Source organism: Manacus candei, unplaced genomic scaffold (genome assembly GCF_025592945.1).
Source record: "Manacus candei isolate 608988 ecotype Guabito, Panama unplaced genomic scaffold, ASM2559294v1 h1tg000034l, whole genome shotgun sequence".
Classification (NCBI taxonomy): domain Eukaryota; kingdom Metazoa; phylum Chordata; class Aves; order Passeriformes; family Pipridae; genus Manacus; species Manacus candei.
In genome coordinates this window covers 16,837,001-16,858,444 of record NW_026138082.1, presented here as the reverse complement: position 1 = coordinate 16,858,444, position 21,444 = coordinate 16,837,001, and positions in this window count along the sequence as shown.

Below are 21,444 nucleotides of genomic sequence, written 5' to 3'. Positions count from 1 at the left end.
AGCTCAGAACTGCAGTTTTTGCAGTCTGCAGCTGCCTTTTCTGTTCTTACAGAGATTGCTGAGGAAGGAGGGAGGCTGGAAAGCACATAAGGCTGGAAGTTTAGCTGAAATTGGACTGCTCTGAAAGCCACAGGAGGTCTGGCTTGAAAAGCACATTTCCATGACATTTTCAGTATTGAATTCTTAAGTTTGCCTTTTCATTCTGAGTAAAAATATTTTTCTAGAAAACACACAAACACATAAAAATTCAATTTCTTCATCAATTTTGCAGAACATATTTGGAAGTCTGTGCCAGAAAAAATGGTTTTAATGACACCTTCGACAACAGCCCATCATAGCATTGATGGAAATGAATAGAACTAAGGTTATCTGCTAATAAGGAAATCTTGGCGCACAAATTCAGAAAACAAGTGCATGAATTTTAGCCATTCTAAGGGACTGAACAGAGATTTACTTGTTTTTCCCAATGTGTGCAAAGATTATTCAAGTACCTATGGAAAGGACAATTTTTCCGGCTAGGGGCTAAAATATTATAGAATCAGTTTGTCTTATTAAGAAATAAAACTTATTTGTTGTGGGAGGGCACTTCACATGGCATGAGGACAATCATCAATACAAAGCAATGCAATAAGATGAGCCCTTTCCTCTATGCTGGCAAGACTAGAGCTTTGTTTTTAGAACAAAAAATTGTTAGTTTGTATCTTGCAGTCTGCCATATAATGTGATATGTACCTAATTCAGCTTCAAGTTTCCGTAATCGGAGTAAGATAACATTTCAAATTATGACATCTAAATAAAGATGATATCTTTAGGTCCTGTGGATGCCCATACAATAAGGATGTGAGACTTGAGTCAATTTAATAATCAACGTTTTCTGGGATCATTTTAGGTGCCCTATATTATTTCATCCAGATTCTAGCTGCCACTCTAGAATATTGCAGGTGCCCTGTAGGTCTTGTCTCGGATATACTAGTCTCATGGGAAGGTCTCAGAAGCTTCACATGCATTTTAGACAGCTGACTTTGAAGCCGCAAGGGAGGCTAAGGTAGACAGCTAGAGCTCAGGTACAAGTTTTAATGCCCTGAAATATCACATTATAAAGGATATACAGAAAACCTGTGTCTTTTTAAAGTGACAGCTGGAGACCTATATGAATGTTTTAGGACATCAATAATAGTACTAAGTCATATGTGTGGGCACCTGAAAACATACCTCAGTGCTTATGTAAACTATTGATTGATGCCAGTGTCATGTTTTAACCCCAGATGGCTACTAAGGACCATGTATTCACTCATTCTGCTACCCACACTGTCCTTCCTGTGGGATGAGGAGGAGAATCAGAAAAAGGTAAAACCCATGGGTTGAGATAAGAACAGTAGAAATTGAAATAAAGTAATATATAATAATGGTGATGATGATAATGATGATAATAATAACAATAACAGTAGTAACAAAAAGGGAGATAGTAGAGAGAGAGAGAGGAATAAATCCCAAGACAAACAAGTGACCCAGAATACAGTTGCTCACTATCTGCTGACTGATGCCCACCCTGTCCCCAAGCAGTGATTGACACCTCCAGGACAACTCTCCACACTTTATATACTGAGCATGATGCTCTATGGTATGAAATATATCTTTAGCCAGTTCGGGTCATCTGTTTGGCTATGGTCCTTCCTGGCTTCCTGTGCACGTGTTTTCTGACAGAGCACGGGAAACTGAAAAGTCCTTGATTTAGACTAAGTACTATTTAGCAACAACTAAAACATCAGTGTGTTAACAACACTATTTTAACACTACGATCCAAAACACAGGTACTAAAAATAAAATAAATTTCCAGACAAAACCAGGACAACAAGACACAGAAACCATCAAATTTTACAAACTTATTCTTCTTAATGATTAACTGGTTGTCTAAAGATATATGCTCAATAATAAAAATGCCCTTATCAGTGTCCTGACAAAGATGTGCTAATTGTATTTACCTTTTTTTTTTCCTCAGTACATCATAAGGTGTTATAATCTGTCTAGTCATTGTAAATTAATGTCAATATTTTCTCATATTTCCATCATCCCCATATCACCACTGGCCAATCAGAACTCAAATCAGTCTAGCAGTTTATTACCTAGGTAGCCTCAGATGGTAAGATTGACAGAGAGATAGACAACAGGTTAGCAAAGGCATATAGTGCTTTCGGAAAGCTTCATAAAAGAGTTTGGCATAATAAACACTTGAAGAAAAGTACCAAGATCAGTGTTTACAGAGCCACTGTGCTGTCTACTCTTTTATATGGGTCTGAATAATGGGTCATCTACCACCACCACCTGCAACTCCTAGAACACTTCCATCAACACTGTCTCTGTACAATCCTAAACATCCACTGGTCAGATTATGTGACCAATACATCTGTTCTAGAACAAGCAGCAGTTATAAGTATTGAGGCCGTGCTGCTGAGAACACAGTTGCGTTGGGCAGGACACGTCTCCAGGATGAAGGACCACCGCCTCCCTAAGATCTTGCTTTATGGTGAACTTGCCACTGGCTGCCGCATGAGAAGAGCCCTGAAGAGAAGATACAAGGACTCCCTGAAGCAACATCTCAGCCTTGGCCATATTGACCAACATAACTGGTCTACTCTGGCCTCCAATCAGGAGGTCTGGAGACACATCATCTATAACGCTGCTGCTGCTTTTGAGAAAGCACGCAGGATCACCCTTGAGGAGAAAAGACAACGCAGAAAGAATCGTGTCTTGCAGAATATACCACCAAAGGAGTCTTTCTGCTGTACCTTTTGCAACCGGACGTGCCTATCTCCTATTGGCATCTTTAGCCACCAGCGTACTTGTAACAAACGTGGGTAGAGCCTTCCCCAAATCTTTGTTCGCAAAGCCTAGCCATGATGATGATGATGATGATGATTTATAAAATATTCACAGCTTCTGTTGACAAATCTGTTAAAATTGGTGTAATTACTACTTTTGATTACACCTGTCCATTAGTGTTTGAAGCACCTCTTCATGACATACCATTTCTGTATTGAATTTAAAGATATTATTTATGCAGTTAGCTTCACATTTTTCTTTGAAAAAATGAGGCCATAATTTTATTATAGCTTTATTATTATTGATTTACTGCACTTCGTTTTGTTGTTGGGAATTTTGCCGAAGAGTTTCTTTCCTGTATTTTAGAGGAAAATGTCGAGATATATATAAACATGAAAAATCACTGAAATCTATCCAGGTCATTTTTTCCCAGCAGACACCTATTAAAGTACTGATGAAGATGGACGGATGAATCCTTACATACAAAGGTCTCATGGTTCTGAGGGGAGAGATTGAGTGTAGTGGCAAAAGTTCATTTCTAGATACTATAAACAGAATCAACAGGAATTTTTCAAAATATGAGGTGATGAAGTTCAACACACATTTTGGGCTTTATATTAACCTTTCTGCATCTCTAGACATTAAGGAATTCTCTAAATGCTGTACATAACTCAGAGGTATAGAAAAAAGAACCCCAGAACAGTTATTTAAAAGTATAGTATTTCACTTGAGGATAACTAATGTCTCTCTAAGGTAGAAATTACAGGAACTGTAAAGACTAGAAGAGCAGTAGCTCCCACTTGCAGATCAGTTCGATTGCAAACTAAAATAATATAAGCTGAAATTTTATTATACACAACAGATCTATTTTAGCAATGGCCACTCAAGCTTCCTCTCTTGCACTTCCATTCAGCAATTTCCATGATTCTGCATGATGGGAAAAAAATAATATTAAAAAATTATTAGTTCATTACTTGGGCAATTGTGAGATAAACCTTCTGCATTCGAGATTATTTTTAGTTTCTTCTTACAGCTAGAGGGTCTTGTTGATTGATCATCCTGTTACTGTGGACTATGGCAAGTCTATTTCTTTCAGTCCAATGCAATCCATTACAGGTCCTGAAAAAAAGTGTAAGCTTGTACATCCATCCTATGGGAGTGATGATATTTAAAAAAAAAATAAAAAAAAAAAAATATGGCTTTCCAGAAGCCAGTGTAGATAAAAGTGCACATATAAAGAAGCTTTATATTACATTAATACTTTGGTGAGGAACATATACTAATATGCGGAGTAGTGTTATGCTGTTTTTTTAATGAAAATCTTTCTTTTGCTATGTATAAATGTATATATTACATGCTTCTTAAGGCAATAGAGAATCAATTTTTTTATTTCAGAATATTTTCAACCACTTTAATTAAATAAGTGGGTCTTTTGACATGCAAGAACTAAACCAGGTTTTGAAATTAACTGTCAGTTTTTCCTCCTACCTTATTGACATTATTTAAGATCTCTAGAGAACAAGACCAGATATGATAAATATCAGTATCAAATAATTTGATAATGATAGATTTTTCTTCCTACATTTTATTAGAACTTGATACTGTTAACTTATGAGCTTCTGTGCTGACATCTGATTTCACTTTTGTAAGCTCATGACACTAAATATGGCAGGATTTTGTTCTAATATGGTCTCGAACATCCAAGGGCATTTAAATGGGCAAAACAGATCAGATACAATACAGTTTTCCTTACTGGTATATGTTGCTAAATAAAATGTTATTGATATGACAGATTACCCATCTTCATAAATTGTATACAGCTTTGTTTGATGTTTGGGACTCATACGTTCCGGGAATGACTGATGTTGACTTGCCTGTAGAATTACTGTATAAATGATAAAGACATTTTACAGATGTAGAAAAAGCACTCAACTTTTAATCTCCTTTATAATTATAAATACTGTTGAGAAACATTTCATAAGCTCTCTCAGTTTAAACATTGATCTGACATTTAATATTTCCAGCTTTTCTCATTCCTGTTTTATTTATTTTATCCATTTATCTTTCATTTTTATGAAATTGACTATTTTTTCAGTGGGCAAAAAGATGCAGGAGAAAATCAATCATTTCTCAATGTATATGATGCCCTGGGCATAACATCATCCTACTGGGAATACTTTACAGATTTAAGCTACACTTGTTTGTACTTTATTTACAGGACAATGAACTTCCACGTCATATGTATTTATTTACTGATTTTAGTGTCCATAAAAATTATTTATGGTATAAAAAGTTCAAAGTTCTCAGTCACATATTTAGAAATGGAATACAAGTGTAATAGCTTCCATTAAATGTGTAAGAAAAAGAAAGTATAAAGCATCCAGTTCTCTAGTCACATATCCTTGTCCTCAGGATAGTCTGGGGAGAATATTGTCATGAATGGGTGATTTAGATCACTTAAAGATTCACTGTCAAAAGCATGAGCAAATGTAGAGCAGGGTAAGGGTATGAGGAGTCCTTCCTCATCAGACAACATGCAATGAACTGACTACAGACCACATTTTCCATCGCCTGGTGCAGAGGAGGAAGAGAATTCAGGAGTGAAGTTGAGCCCAGTAAGAAGGGGAGAAGGGTGTTTTAAGATTTGAGTTTTATTTTCTTATTATTCTACTCTGATTTTTATCAGTAATAAACTAGTTTCCCCAATTAGAGTCTGTTTTGCCTGTGATAGTAATTGCTTAGTGACTTCTCCCTGTCCTTATCTCAACCCCTTAGCGTTTTGTTATATTTTTTCTCCTCTGTCCAGCTGAGGAGGGGATTGATAGAGCAGCCTGGAGGGGCACCTGGCCAGCTATGGTCAACCCACCACACTAATAGATACAAATTGATTCAATTTGTAGACTATGTAGAAATGTACTGTAGGAAGGTGGTAGTAATATTTTGATCCAAGAGGCCTATTCCAGAGACACTAATTACATGGTAAACAGCCAAACTTTTTCATGTCATCAGTGCTTTTCAGGACCTCGTATTTCTCAACCTGTGTCTCTTCTCCAAACCCATACCCACGTCTTCCATGACACCTCCATGTTTGAGGACACTGGCAATGGCAGAAATATACTTTTTAAAGCTTTATAGTTTATGGAACAATAATTCTCAGTTCAGGGAAATGTGCAGATCCCTTTGCACCAAAGCATTAATACAGAGCAAATTGTCCAGGTAAACTTGATAACCAGTTCAAGTTTGCATGAAAGATTTATTGAGTTTGGATAAATACCACAGCCATGCTACTACTACTGTCATCTTCTCCGCTATTCTTAATCCAAGGCACACCTGGAGCCACCTATGCTAATATAACTCTGAATGTAAGTGGTTTAGGACAAAGGATAGATAGATGTGACTGCGAAAATGAAAAAATGAATAAATAATAGATTTCATGTTATTTTTTCACTATTTTTACACTAATTGTGTTAGTCTGTATCACTGAGTCATTTGGTTTAGCAACCTAAATTAAAGCTAATGATGATTTTTGCATGAAGATTTTGTAAAAAATATATACTATCCGACAGTAAAATGTAATATAATAGAAACAGAATATTGTATTGATTTACTATATCCAAGATGAATTTGGTAACAATACTAGATTTAAGATTAGACAGTTAGTTGGCTCCATGCTGTAATATAATTGTCTCTTCAGAAAGGCATTAATTTTTTACTGTGTCATGACAGCTTTTTGATCATGAATAAAATTCCTTTGTTCTTATGCTTTTCCTTCATCAAATGTCAGCCTCCAGTTTTCAGTTAACAGGACCAGTCAGCGTGGAGTATTCTCATTGTTTTATAAATATAATATACACATGTATAATTACATACATGTGATGTCATTGTCTCAGAGTATAATATAGGTATTTATCATCTGTATTGGCTGAAAGCAATAGCAACTGCAATTTAAAGACCAAGAAAAGTAATTCCTCTTTAGATAAAATTAACTTTACGTATTCCAATTATCTGTTCCAATCTCTCTGATTAAGCAATAGTTCACTAAATTAACTGCAACAATTTATAAACTACAAAGTTATTATTTTTTATCATGGACTCCAGTTCTCCTGAATAGAATTCTTCAGAAACTGTCTTCTCAGATCGTTTCAGGTTTTAAATTTTATTTTTTTTATTTTATGTAATACAGGCTGATGATTTAAGTAATGTGAAAGACATTGAACGCAAATTAAAAGCTGAGTTAAAATAAACTTCAATGAAAGAAAAGCCCATAATGGGGCCCATGAGGATATATTCACATTATTGCCATATGAACAGTTTTACAGGAAGAAATAGCAGATGAATTTAAATTGCTGAGGCCATTAATTAATATTTTAGTGAAAAGTGTATGAATCTGACATACTTTCTGCTTAATACTACTAAGGTAAAAAGGCAGATGACCAGGCCCTGGAATGAGGTTTAGCTAACTGAACAAACCATGAGAAACTACTGAGTGCCACAGGAAAACCTGATGGACATAATAAATAACCAGCAGGTGGTGGAAGAACTGTCCCTGCTGGACTAGATGCATTGACCCAAATGGATGTTCAATTAGTAATATCAGAAGTACCTAATTTAAGTGTAGAGGTAGCAAATTCTCGACTGAGAGAAAACATTAATTAGAGGTGCGTTGTTTATCTGAGGCAAGGAAATGCTGGGACAGGCCTCACTGGGAAGGATGTCAGGGAAGAAGTAAAGATGAAGAGAGACCAAAATATTTCATGCTCCCCTGCAGTCACCGTGTTTTACCTTGAATAAGACACAGTGGGACTTACGTTACCTATTTTTAGGTACACTTATATCTGAGTTAGTCAGCATAGGCTTTCCATAATGAGCCATATAATCAAACACTCAAGTTTGTGTGGTCTGACTGGGATCAACTCTTTGTGACACACACGTCAAGCGACACCAGCGCTGAGTCCTCAGCATGTCTCTGGGATTCTTCTTCCCAGGTGATGATATAGGTGCCAAATATTATTTGGCATGGAGTGGTCCTTTGTTGCAGAATCTAATTCACTTCTTCTTCCATGGGTCTTAGTCAAGTTGCCTGGTTTACCTTGTTTGAAATATCCTTGCATTTGAAGTGTTCCTGAAAACTGGAAAAGGAAAGGTGTAGATGATACACTATAATGTTGTTTTCATCCTCTTATTGTCAGCACAGGATCTTCTGCTGATGGTATGTTTATGTTGAGGTCACGAAAATGCAGGCCTTCCTGGACTTCACATAAAGAATCTGTTCCTCAATTTTACGGCTGGGTTTGACAAGAAAATACACTTGACAAGACACTGGAATGGTGTCCATCATTATCAATATAAACCATTCTTTTTATCCTTATGGTTCTCATTTCCTTATGTTTTAGCAGAAACATTTCCATTTATTTTTCATATGTACCAGTCTGAGTATATCTGCTGTACATCTCTGTGCTACGCCAAAAACCTTTCCTTTAAACAATACATATGAAATATACCCTATCAAAAATGCAAATTCCTTTCTTTCTAAAAAAAAAAAGAAAGGGCTAGATACATCTGTATAGAATCTTTTAATAATTTATTTCTATTTTGAGACCTTTTTGTCTTAAATATCAGAAGATATTCTATTTATGGATTAAATAAAAAATCAAAATTCAGAATGTGTTTTAAAATGCAATTCTTATAAAAACTACCTTAACACGTTCATTTTGCACAAGAATAAAAAATTACTGTCTTAAAATATATATCCACTCGAGGACTAAATTTTCACCAAGGAACAGAGCGAGACTCAACAGCTGAAACACAGGTGTCTAATGCCATTCTAGGAAACAGGTGTCAGAAGAAAACTTCCAGGTACCTCATCCAAACTTTAAATGTCAAAATTCATTAAAAACCTGGGAGTACCTAGTCCTTATCTGTCAATCTTTCTGACTTGAGGGATGAGCAAAACTGTGGAAGTGTTTGTCTTCACATGAAAAGAAAGACTGGGAAAGATCCACAAGCCAATGTCTGAGCAAGAAATAGAGGATATTGCTTAAGTGAGGTTCCAAAACTGACCTAAGGAGACCCAGGTTAGGGACTGTGACCTCTATTATGAAAATGTTTATGGTGTCTGAAGAATGATAGCCTAGTTAACACAGATCATAGTTTGGCCTCAGTGTACATGAAATTTAAAAAGGTGTGATTAATGCATACAGCACTGTTCATCTTATGTACAGTGGCCAGGCCACTTTAAATAGCTGGATTCAGACTATGTCTCTGGATAGATATTAACCTAGTTTTCTCACTTTTGAGAATCTAAAGAGTTTTAATAGTCTATGAGTTCCTTCATTTAGTCATTTTTAGTTTGCTAAAAATATTTTACTACTCACTAAGTTGAACATGGAAATGTTTTCATATTTTCATTTTAAAGTAATTCATGTGGAGTGTGGATGATTCAGTGTTTGTCTTCTCTATGTCTAAATTAAAAAAGCTCAAATTCATTAGCAAATGGTTGTCTCTATGGAAAATAGTGATTTCTAATCAATGTAGAATTTGGTTTCCTGTCATATTAAAAGTTTGCATTTTGGGATTCAAGGAAAGTTACAGATTTTCCGTTGCTATAAAGAACTCTTTCATGTTTGCTTAGAGGGGTCTATTTATTTAGGTTTCTATCTATTTGAAAATTGTTACTATTTTCTTTAAAGCAAATGTATTGCCTCTAAAAGAGTAATAAAATTTTGGGATATGAGTATCCTCATCTTACAGATATACAATACTGTTTTCTGGGAGTTTTAAACTACTAAAAATTTTAATTTTGGAATTCCTTTAAAAGCTTTAAAAGACATAACTTATGTGCATCTTGGAGCTTAAAGTCAAACTTCTCAGAGCTTATTGTATTCTGACAGTGACTAATCTGGACAGTCATCTAGCTGTTCTTAAAGCAGACTTATTTCAGAAGAATGAGGTCAACTCAAAATGGCAATTTTTATGTTCATCTATCAATGTCATATATTCTGAGCAGTGTGGAAAAGGATGACAACCTGGCTCACTGGTATGTATGTACAGTGAGAGACAGGGGACCAGGTCTGTATAAATCAATTTATATAAAAATATATAAGCATATACCTATCTACCAAGAAAGATAACACTTACACCTACAGAGCAATAGATCTGAACATTCTAAATGAACTATTTTTATAATTTCCTATCTATGTTTTCCATACAATTTAAAAGTATTAAGGAACTTTCATTCTTATTTAATTGTATTCCTAGAAAAATAAGCATATCTATAAGCATGGATCTGTATATGGAAGTTTATAAGCTTTCGTGTGTAGAATTTCTGCATGGGCATGGGCTCTGTTTTTTCAGTGCTAGGTGAACAGTTTTCCACAAATGTCACCAAAATGAAATTCCTAGACTTCCGTGTTCCATAAGTTACCCACTGTCAGAATCTGGACTGTTGTGTTTTTGTCATTTGCTCTCATATGAAAGGTTGTTTTAATGATGGAAGGTGAGAAAAATTTTGTCTTTTATCTCAAGTACATTTTCATCCTAAGCTAGGCAATAGCAAATTACTTGATGAAAATTAATGATTTTCTATCCTTTTTTTAGAAGTGACTTAATTATAAGTTTTATAAATAATGGATTACTAATTCATTACATAACAAGCTGTTGAAATTAGCTCATTACTGTACCTTCTGTCATGGTTACAGGAGCCTGCCACACATAGCAATTCAACTTACAGAAATATATCTTGTGTTGCAGCAGCACTCTCTAGAACAGTGATGATCAAGCTAAGGTGTCTTTAGAACTTCCATTATAAATCATGTTTTTTAGCTTCTAATTTCTCACCTGTTTGGATCAAACTTGGTAGAAAAATTTAACATTCAGTTCCTTCCCCTTCTCACTTTCTCTTGCCACAGTCAAAGTAGACAAAAAGTGGAATTATAAAAAAATTATTTCTCAAAAAATATTTTCTTTGCAGTGCCCTTGAAGAAGACTTGGCTAGATATGAAATTAATATGTATATATTGATCTACTTGAGTTTAACACAGTGATTTATTTGATATGAAATAAAGTAGAAACTTCTGAATTACTACAATAGGTAATTTAAAACTTTGCTACCAGTGATGTACAGTTGCATTTTTATATCTTGTTATCAAAAGTCTAATCTTTACCATGATTCTTCTATTACAAATCAAAACGTCACTTACATTGTATGCTTATGTTCCATGGCATTACACATTAGCTAACGAGAGATGATTCTGCAATTGCAATTCATTTTGTCAGGTAGAAGATTCAATGCAAGAAACATAGTCCTTTTGGAAAAAATAAAAGAAAGTTATGAACAAGAGGCCAGAAAATGGAAAACAAAAGAAAAAAAAAAGGCAAATTTGAATTTTTATCCCAACAAATAAAGTTCAGACTCCTCATTAATTTCATTCTTCTAATTCAAAGTCAATTTGGATTGCCATTAATTAGATGACTAAACAGGGACTCTTGCAATTTTTCACATCAAATCAAGGAAACTTAGTCCTTCCTCAATTAGGAAATCTTCTGTAAGATTTTTTCTTTTTTTCTTTTTTTTAAATTTCAAATAGATTTTGAATTACTTTGAAAGTTTCTCACAATTATCTGAGCCATAGTTGAAGCAGAAATGGGAGAATTGAAACGTGGAAAATTGCTCATTTTGGGTGAAGAGAAACATTCTACAGTATTTTCACCACAGCAGAACTCCTATATCTCTTTAAATTCTGCAGTTAGTCAGGAGTTTAAAAGCCCACCCAAGTATTTCTCATCCAGCTGGAATAGGAATTTGTTTGAGCATGATAAGGTTGTGGGCCTTAGATATACCTGTTCATTTTTTAGAATATAGGGATATGAGATTCAGACTTTACATGTATACTAACAAACATATTAAAACTGTAGATATAAACTTCATCCTCACTTTTGTATTAGCATAAAAATCTGGTGATAAATCAACATTGGTGCTTTGGTTTGGTTTGGTCGGTTTTATTAATAATTATTGTCTATTCTCTCAAATGCATAATTAACCACTATATAATCAAAGAAATATATATTATTAGCCACAGGCAGACACATACTCTATATGGAGCAATTATATGAATTGCTTTCAATTCTAGCTGCAATTTTACATTTATTGACAATCAAAATTCTCCAAGAGTGTTCTGCAATGGACTGGTCATGAGCTCAGCGGATTATGACTAACGATGTAATAACCAAATATTTAATACTAACTGTTACAAAGAAGTGATCAGAAATATGTCTGTACTGTAATTTTTCATTTATGATCTGATCCATATCGTGACTGTATTGAATTCATTTTCAAAGAATTGGAGTTTTTACAAAAAATTGAGTTGCACTTTGAAAGTCTCAACCTCCTGGCCTACTATTTCCTATTTTGATTCAAGCAAGTTTGATGAATTCCACAAGATTATTTCTCAAGATTTCTCAATGTTATTTTGGTGACTGAATACAGGAAAAATCTGTGATATCTGCTGTTCCAGTTGCAGTCACTCATCTTAGAGAAAATGAGCAGGGAATTTAATTTTTATAATTACTAACCACCTCAATTTACTAAGATAAATCCATCAATAAAACTGACCAAAACTCAAATACCTCCTCAGATACTTGAGATGGAAAGTGGGACTGGTACCTTAATACCTGATATAGTATGTATTCTGAGACATACTCCTGAACAGGTTTGATATTGAAAACAATATGTATGGATAAAAATGGGGAATACTTTATGTCTATTAACTCTTTCCCTCCTTGCACTGACATGTCAACTGGATGATAAATTCTGCATGCAATTCACTGGTGCATGTTGACCAAATCCATATGACTAGAAGGCATTATTCTACTTCCCTATCACTGTATTTGAAGTAAATTTTTAACTGTCCTGTGAAATAATAATCCTAAAGAGAAGGGCCTTACAAATGGTCTGAAGAGAAGTACTTCCTCCCCAGTGCAGCTTTGCACGAGTAACTAGAATAGGAATTAATTGTGTTTGCATTCATCAGTATTCAGCTTTGGGATTCTTCATATGTGATAGGAACTATCAAAAATGATTCTACAGGCATCTCCTTTGCTGCAATAATACAAACAAGTTAATAATACTCAGGAAGCTAAGGAGTGCATTGCTGCCTCTTATGTCAGTAAATATTGTTTGGGAGATTTTCTTGAAAAATGGAAGTGCCTTCCAGACGCTTGCATTGTATAAATGCCCTTGATTGTCCTGGAACTAGAGGATATTTTGGGGTTCTTCATGACATTGAGAGGAAATCTAACTAGGGAATTCATAAATATTGTTTTCCTCTTTTCTCAGCTAGGTTTTAATTCATGTCAGGATATCTGGAAAGAATCTAGATCTGAATCACTGGAAGTTCTGTCACCTAGAACTTCTCTTGTGTAACCTGAAATTAATTTGGTGGAATGATGACTAAGTCAGGATAAGACAATTCCACACAGGAGGACCTAGTGAGGGCACTCAGGAATCTTTCACTGTGCAGTGTCACAATCAATTCAAAACAAGCCAAACAAAGATACTTCATAGGCAATACCCAATATGCTTGTAGCTGAGCTTTTTGAGAACAAGAGAGTGAAAATGGCTTTCTGACTCTAGCTTGCAAAATTACCTCATGGTAGAAGTAATTTGATAATATTTCCAATCATTATCCTTTTAGTAATTGATTTCCTTAAAAATTAGATATTAATATGTGATAAACTTCCTCTATTTTGACTGAACTTTCATGCATTAATAAGTATCACCTAATTTTCAAAATTTTATTTTCCATTTCTTCTGTGTCTGATCTAAAGCACCAAAAATTGCGTCATGCAACAGAAATGTGAGTTATATTGCACAATTTTGCAAGCTGGCAATGTTGTTGGTTATTACACCCTTTCCTACAGGAGCCTGTGAAATGAAAGATTCTCCCTTATTAAGAACCCACTCCACTGAGACAGTGTTTACATAGTACCATTGTGAAATTCAGCTTCAGAAGAAGACAGAAAAATCAATTCAGACTTTACACTTCAGTTTACAAACTCAGAGCTTTACCTCTCTTGAAGTGTCAAGGAATAAAAATTAAATTTCATGTAATAAAATACAGGGAGGAAAATATTAAAATCCCCTAGGGGTACATTTTTTTACTCTTACAGGCATTTCTTTTATGATGTAGTGAGTCATTAAGGCACATATTAAACTATATGTGTTCGTAGGGTAAATGGTGTATCTTTTGGAGGACTAGTGAAGTAACTTTGTCTTAGTAGTGTTTTCATAACTGTCCCAGGTTATGTTCACAATCTCGTTGTGTCCAAGAATATTAGGTTAAACTACATGAGTTTAGATAAATGGGTTGTAACTGACCTTTTTCTGCATCACCTATAGGTGAAAACTTTTTTCTATACTATTTATTTGTGGGGTTTTTTGGGTTGGTTTGTTTGTTTAGGGTTAGGGGGATTTTTGTTGGTTTTTTTTGTTTTGTTTGGGGTTTTTTTTTGTGGTTGTGTGATTGGTTTTGAGCTTGGGGTTTGGGTTTTATCTTTGATTTGTCTTATGGGAAGCTTATAGAACTGTATGTGTTTAAATGGAACTGTTTTCTGATTTTATCTTATAGAACCTAGCAAGGTACTCAGACCTCCTGTTGAGGGCTAGGGTACATAATTTAGGTATTTGTTTCATCTAAATATCATTCAATTAACATGGGTTGCTGGTTTTACCTCCATAAATCAAGCATTTATAATTCCTATCAAGTCAATGAAGTGAAGTAAAATCTATAACAATGGAGATGATTTAGTCCATCTAATTTAGGCATCTACCTCTCTCTCCATTAGATGTCTTCAGCCTTTGTTTTAAGGTATGTAAGTTCACATATACTTGGCTGTCCAACCAGTTTCGTTAATTATTTTAATTATTTACACCGACAATGGTGTTTGTATTATTTAACAGATTTATGATCATTTCAATTTAATTACAGTTTTACATTAATATCTATGTAGTTTATATAGCTCACTTGAGAATTTTCATGATGTTTTATTTTCTTGGGAAGGAATTCTATTATGTAAATGTCTTCTTATCAAAATTAATAGCCCATTCTTGTTTGATGTGGAGGGTAATTATATCGTGTTAAATTAATTTTAACAAAATCAAATATCATTTTTTCTTCACATCCATCTGTATATCTACCTAATTAAAGTGTCATGTAATGTTTCTGGAGGATAAGGAAGAAATTGCATGTTTTAGTGTACTGGCATTTTAAGTAAATATTTATATTAGATGGTGTATTCAATAACAATAAGATTATCATCTTCCATACTATGTTACAGAAAGTCTTTCACTAACATATTAAGAAATGGAGTTTTTTGAAAGGCCTACAGAAAACTGTAAACTGTTTTAAGGCTCTTTACCATTAATTTATTAATCAGGTGCATTTCATAAACATGTTTGTGATTACTAGGATATTTAAATATGTTCCTTGCCTCCTTCTAGCTACATTTTTATGCTTTAGTGCTCCTAAATGGGACAAATGCAAACTCAGTTCTTTTTAATGAATATTGAACATGAAACTGATTCAGAACCCTTCTTTTCTTGACATTTATAGTATTACATATTATGAAAATAACATATCTTGAGCATCTTTCTATTTAGAAGAATTTAAGTCTTTTAGGAAGAGGAAGAGATGTGAAAAGACAGTAAATGTCAATGGATAAATATTGCAGAAAACAATTTAGGCTTTGTATAAGCTGGGCATTAATTTCCTTTCACTACAGGTTACTTAGTATGCTGAGATATAAACTTAAAACTAAAAAGGTAATTTTGGATTGGAATATTAAATTGTTGCGTTTTGGAGAAGAAAAAAAAAAGGCTTAAGATTTATATAAAGATAAATAAAAGTCCTTTCTTTCCCTGAAACTTCATGGAAACAGGCAGTCAAGTTCAGTTACGATATTAATTTACTGATTTCCTTTACTTCTGTCCTGTTAAAAGAGGAAAAGTTTCCTTTAACAAATTTTCCAAATGGCAGCAAAAGAAGTAGAGCTAGAAAAGTTTGGGTTTTTTTTTAAATGCAGTAATTAATTAATTATGCAATATCAAAATTAGCTTATTGGCAGGTTATCAGTTTTAAGATTGAAAGTAATTGCTCTGGTAGCTGCTTCTAATGCAGCTTCTAATGACTTACTGTCAGGCTTAACCTTTCAAAAATCAAATTGCCTAATTTTCAGATGATTTCTGATTAATTCAACTCTGTTTCAATTCAAGGAGCAACTTTTCAATGAATAAAATGGCTTAAAATGGGTAACCAAGCTAATGAACTCTACTTAGCAATGCTTGGAATAATACGCCAAGCTAGAGACAGTACTAATGATTGGACAGGAAACAAAATAAGAGCTACAGAATGGTTCCAAGTGAAGTTAATAACTTGGGATGAAAATATTTCTATTTTCTCTTGTTTTGAACTATGTTATTTGCAACTCTGCAGAGCAAAAGTGCAATAGGAATGTACCACCTGAGAAAGCCAGTGGAGTTTTAACAGCAGGCTTACAAAACTGTGTATGGTACCAAAACATGACAAATCAAAATAAAGGTAATGGAATGAAAAATTCTGAAGTATTTTTAATGTGCTATTTCTGTATTTTTGTCCTAATTTTGTAATTCATTTCAAAACTCAGTAATAATTACTTCCAAAAAAAGGAAATTAGAGGAGAGAGCTGGCTGCAAAATGAAATATTTCTGTCTTGATTATTAACATTGTTAACATAAGCTTTGCTAAGCAATTAAACATGAAGTATTATTGCTTTTAAAAATTCTAAAATTCCTGTGATCTGTAGGAATATTGGAACAGATAATGAACATTCTTAATCTAGAATAAGCATGATGATATGGGCTTGATAAAAACAGGTTTAAGTTAAGGTAATTCGTCCTCAATTTGAAAAATTCTGAAAGGGCATATAAAGCTACTGAAGTTAAGTTCCAGTTACCTAATCAGAGAAGTGATAAAATAAATAACAAGATTATATTTCTTAGTGTAACCTTTATGCACATTACGTACAAATCAAAATACATAAATGTAAGATCAAAAGATTTAATAGAGAAATTGGCTGTGTTTGACATCTTTCCTAATTTTTCTCATCATTATGGGCAGCCATGCTGGTAATGCAGCCCTAACTGGCAACCTGAAAATGATGCAAAAGTATTCTTAACAAATTTAAATTGGGTCACTTTCTCTTAGGCCTACTCCCCTTCCTCCTTTTGTCATCATTAATTTGAAAGGAATTAGTGAGAGCAAAAGGAGTACCACCTATTTTAGACTACTTTTCAAAACTTATGAAGAAAAATTTGTTCTGAAAGCTATAAATGAAACAGATCTCTTTAGACTTCTTTTACAGATGAGAACTTTTAAGTGTAAGAGACGTAGATTGATTTCTTTGAGCTCATCAAGCAGCTAAATTGTAGATTATGAACTAAAAACTTAAACCTTTCACTTTACATTTTACAAAAGCATTAACAAGATATGTCAGGAAGAATAGCCCCTAAGTTCAAATGTATCACAAGAACTTTAGAAGTCTCATTATTCTCTGATGCTCACTCTGGTGTAGGAAACCATTTGTGCTAATAGTTAATCTTCAGAGTTTTCAAGCATAGTATGAATTATATTCTTAATTTCTCTGGCTCTCTAGCACTTGTACTACACATTCTTTTCTTATTTTTGCATAATTTGCATACGGTTAGGAGGTTTTCAAGCGTGAATATCCTTATTTTTAAAAATTACATATATTTATGCATACATATGTAGCAATTTTCAGAAATTTCAGACAGACTTACAGCAAGAGTATTCTACTTTTTCTCTTGCTAGATATCTCTAAGAAGATCACTAAAGGAAGTTTAAACAAATGCATTATTTCTCTATTCCCTTGAGTGTATATGTGTTTTTTACTTACAGTTAGAATATCTTTGTATATATATTTCTGCTCACTGAAATAATATATCACAGTACATCTTGCCTATTAATGGGCATGCAGTTGTCTGAAAGAACTTGGTATAATCTCAACAGTATTGCTAAGATATGTCATGTCTTAAAAATCTAATTTACAATGAGTTGGAACGTGACTTAGCAGATCTCTAGGGAAAAAAAAAAGAATTGAAAACACTGTTTTGATTCTGAATTGTCATTTTGGGGGAAAGATAAAAAATTAAAGTTATAGTGGGACATTAATCATACTAATTTGGTAAATTATACTTCAAAAAGATTAATTATATTTCTGCATTTCTGTCAACTTGCAGGAATTTTCTTTTGTTTTTAGTGCATACTGTATTTCATGATCTACCTCTCCATACCAATCTGTCTCTGGGAGGTGAAACCTGTAAATTACTCTTTCTGGGCCTGCAAGCATCTACTTCCATATGAGATACAGGCAGCATAACCTCTCCAAAGGCTAAAGTACACAGATTAAGCAGTGATCAAATATGCCAATACCAAAAGTGAAGAAGCAAGCTAGTTTAGTTCCCACTAGAATGCTTGAAATAAAGCACAGGCCCATCCATTTTCGGTTAAATCTAAAGCATTAAAACTTTTGTCTAAGGAGTATGAATCTTTTTATCTAGCACTTCAGGGACCAGAAGAAGTTTTATATAAATTCTGAGATAGTAAATTAACAAGAATGAGACATAATAACCCACTTAGCCAGTGCAAGTTTTACAGAGTTGTGAACAATTGAGGGTTTTTTCTGGATAAGAATTTTATGGGCAATAACATATTTCCACTGAGGGCTTTCAAGTCAAAACACAATTGAAAGTGAAATCTCCCAATAGAAGACAAAATCTGAAAGAAAAAAAAATACATGAAATAAAGAACTATAAAATAACTGAAAACAAGGCATCTATAGTGGTTCTGTAACAAGCCAAAGCTATTGGGAGCTTTGGATGTCTTTTATACTTATGACTAGAGACCTGCAGGCTAAATAAAATGCTGACTACTAGCTAGATATACATCCAGGGTGCTTTTCTGACCTTAACCTTACACCTTCTAGAGGTAACCTTGACATTCTATAGACAGATGACTGTAAGACATGGGATGAGCACACCGAAAATTTCAAAGCTTTTACTTCAACCCTGCAAACAAATACAACATGACATTTACCCTTCCAGCAGGCAAAACTCAGGTCTTCAAAACTCAGATGTGAAAGGAAATCAACATCTAAGTAGTATCACTTTGTACCAGATCTGCAGGGACTCATTAGGTAATCTCAGAGCAGGGCTAATTGACTAAGAAACATAGATGCTACCGATGTTTGGTAGGCCCTCTTTTGCTAGATCAACTTGGCATACTTGAAAATACCATTTCAATATACTTGCTTGTTTGCCTGTGTCAGGAAATATTTTAGCTTGGAGTCTACCACAACAGTTCCTAGGAGAATGCATTATCATTCCAACAGTGTCTTCAAAACACTAAGTGTTTTAAGTACTAGCATATTTATTCAAATTCAAATAGGTTTCTAAAATAAATTAATTGAGTGAAGAAAAAGCTTATTGAGCAGCTGCAGCTACAACACTAAAATGAACTCTCTTCCTACTGATTGTACCTCTTGACATTTATTCTTTAGCTTGAGGTGCTGAATTTTCAATACTCTGGGAATGAATGCTGAAATGCTGGTGAAATTCAAATTGGGTGAAATTCAACATGGGTTCAAGTATGCATGCACTGCAGATTCCCACCCACAAGACAGGGTGAAAGAGAGTACTCTAGGAACTGCCAGTATTGATCTTCTATGGCAAACCACCAGATGTTATTCACAGTCTTCCTAAACTTTTCTTCACAGTGATTAAGTACAATTTTTAGTCTTGAAAAAGATCACTTATTGCTAGATATGTGTGAAAGGTTCATTGTAACTGAGATATTTAAAGCAGGTGATACTTCAAGAAGACCTAAACTTAGTGCCATAGGTTGTTTTGCTGTGGAGATTTCAAGACTCTTAGGTTTGCTTATTCATATTCATATTCACAAGACAGTGTTGGTATCAGAAGAGAGCACTGGGTTCAGAAGAAGCTGAAATATTTCTCCTATGAACAGCATAGCACATGGTTATTTACATATTTTAATACTGCAGTACAGTTATTTCATTAATTTTAGCTCTTAGCTAAATCTTTAATTTCATAATTATTTGGTGATAAGTAGCTAATTAATGTTTTGAGATCTAATAATACTAAAGAACTTTTAGTTTACTTTTGAGTGCTCATACTAGAGATTTAGAAGTTTCCAAACAAACTCATTACCGTATTAGAACCCTGAATTGTATCAAAAGACAAGGTCAAATGAAAAATCATGATTTTCAACACACTGATATGGCTGTTTCATGGATGCTAGTAGAAAATTTTCCTTGGTTTCATTAACACTGACTATATTTCAATTGAAAATAGACATTTTTATCTCCAAATAATCTGTTTGTGAAATGAGCAGAGTCAGATGGAGTGGATAGACACTAAAGTTAAAATATCTGTGCTGGAAAATTTATATAACAAGTTTGCATGTTATTTGCTCATCTCCTAATTATCATAGAACCCTAGGACCCTGCAATGGTTTGGATTGGAAAGGAACTTTGAAGATCATCTAATTCCAGATCCCTGCCTTGGACAGGGATACTTTCCACTAAACAAGATTGCTCAAATCCCTGTCCAACCTGGCCTTAAACACTTCCAGGGATAGGGCATGCACAGTCTTTCTGGGCAATCTGTTCCAGTGTCTTGTCATTCTCATAGTGAAGAATTTCTGCCTAATATTTAATCTAAACCTACTCTCTTTCAGTCTGAAAATATTACTTCTTGTTCTACCACTGCGTGTCCTTTCAATAAGTCTGTCTCCAGCTCTCTTGTAGCCCCCTTTAGGTACTGGTGGGTGATATAAAGTCAGAGTCTTCTCTTCTCCAGATTGAACAACCCCAGCTCTCTCAGCCTGTCTTCATAGGAGAGATGCTCCAGACCTCTGATCATCTTTATCACCCTCCTGTGGACTTGCTTCAACATCCACATCTTTCTTATGAAATCATTAAGATCTTTAAGACCAATTCCAACTGTCAAATGTTATGTTTAAAACCCCAGAATGGAGCACAGTACTCCAGGTGGTGTCTCACAAGAGTGGAGTAGAGGGGCAGAAGCACCTCCCTTGATCTGTTGATCACTCTTCTTTTGATGCAGCTGAGGATGCGGTTGGCTTTCTGATGAGAAAGAAGGAGCAGTGATTTTTTTAAATTACTTTTTAATCTTATCCTTTGAAAAAAACTTGCATAGAAAATGCCCCGTTGGGGCTATTCTCAGATCCCTATTCACCAGAAATAGTATTTTCACTTTAATATGACCACTAGCAGGTGAAGAAAACATTCAGTGACATGAAAGGAGGCAACACATCTTGTCTTAAAAGGATTTGCTTTCTCAACTCTTACATCTTTGTAGTGTTTGTTTAATAGATTTGAAATAAGTGTGTTCAGGGCTACATGCATTTTAGGAAGGGCTACTAGCACGCTGAATGTATGAGCAAATAGAACAATTTTAATTTCAGTCCCTCTAATCTTTAAAAACTGTGTCCTTGACAAATTGTTAATAATGACATACTTTCATATAAATGT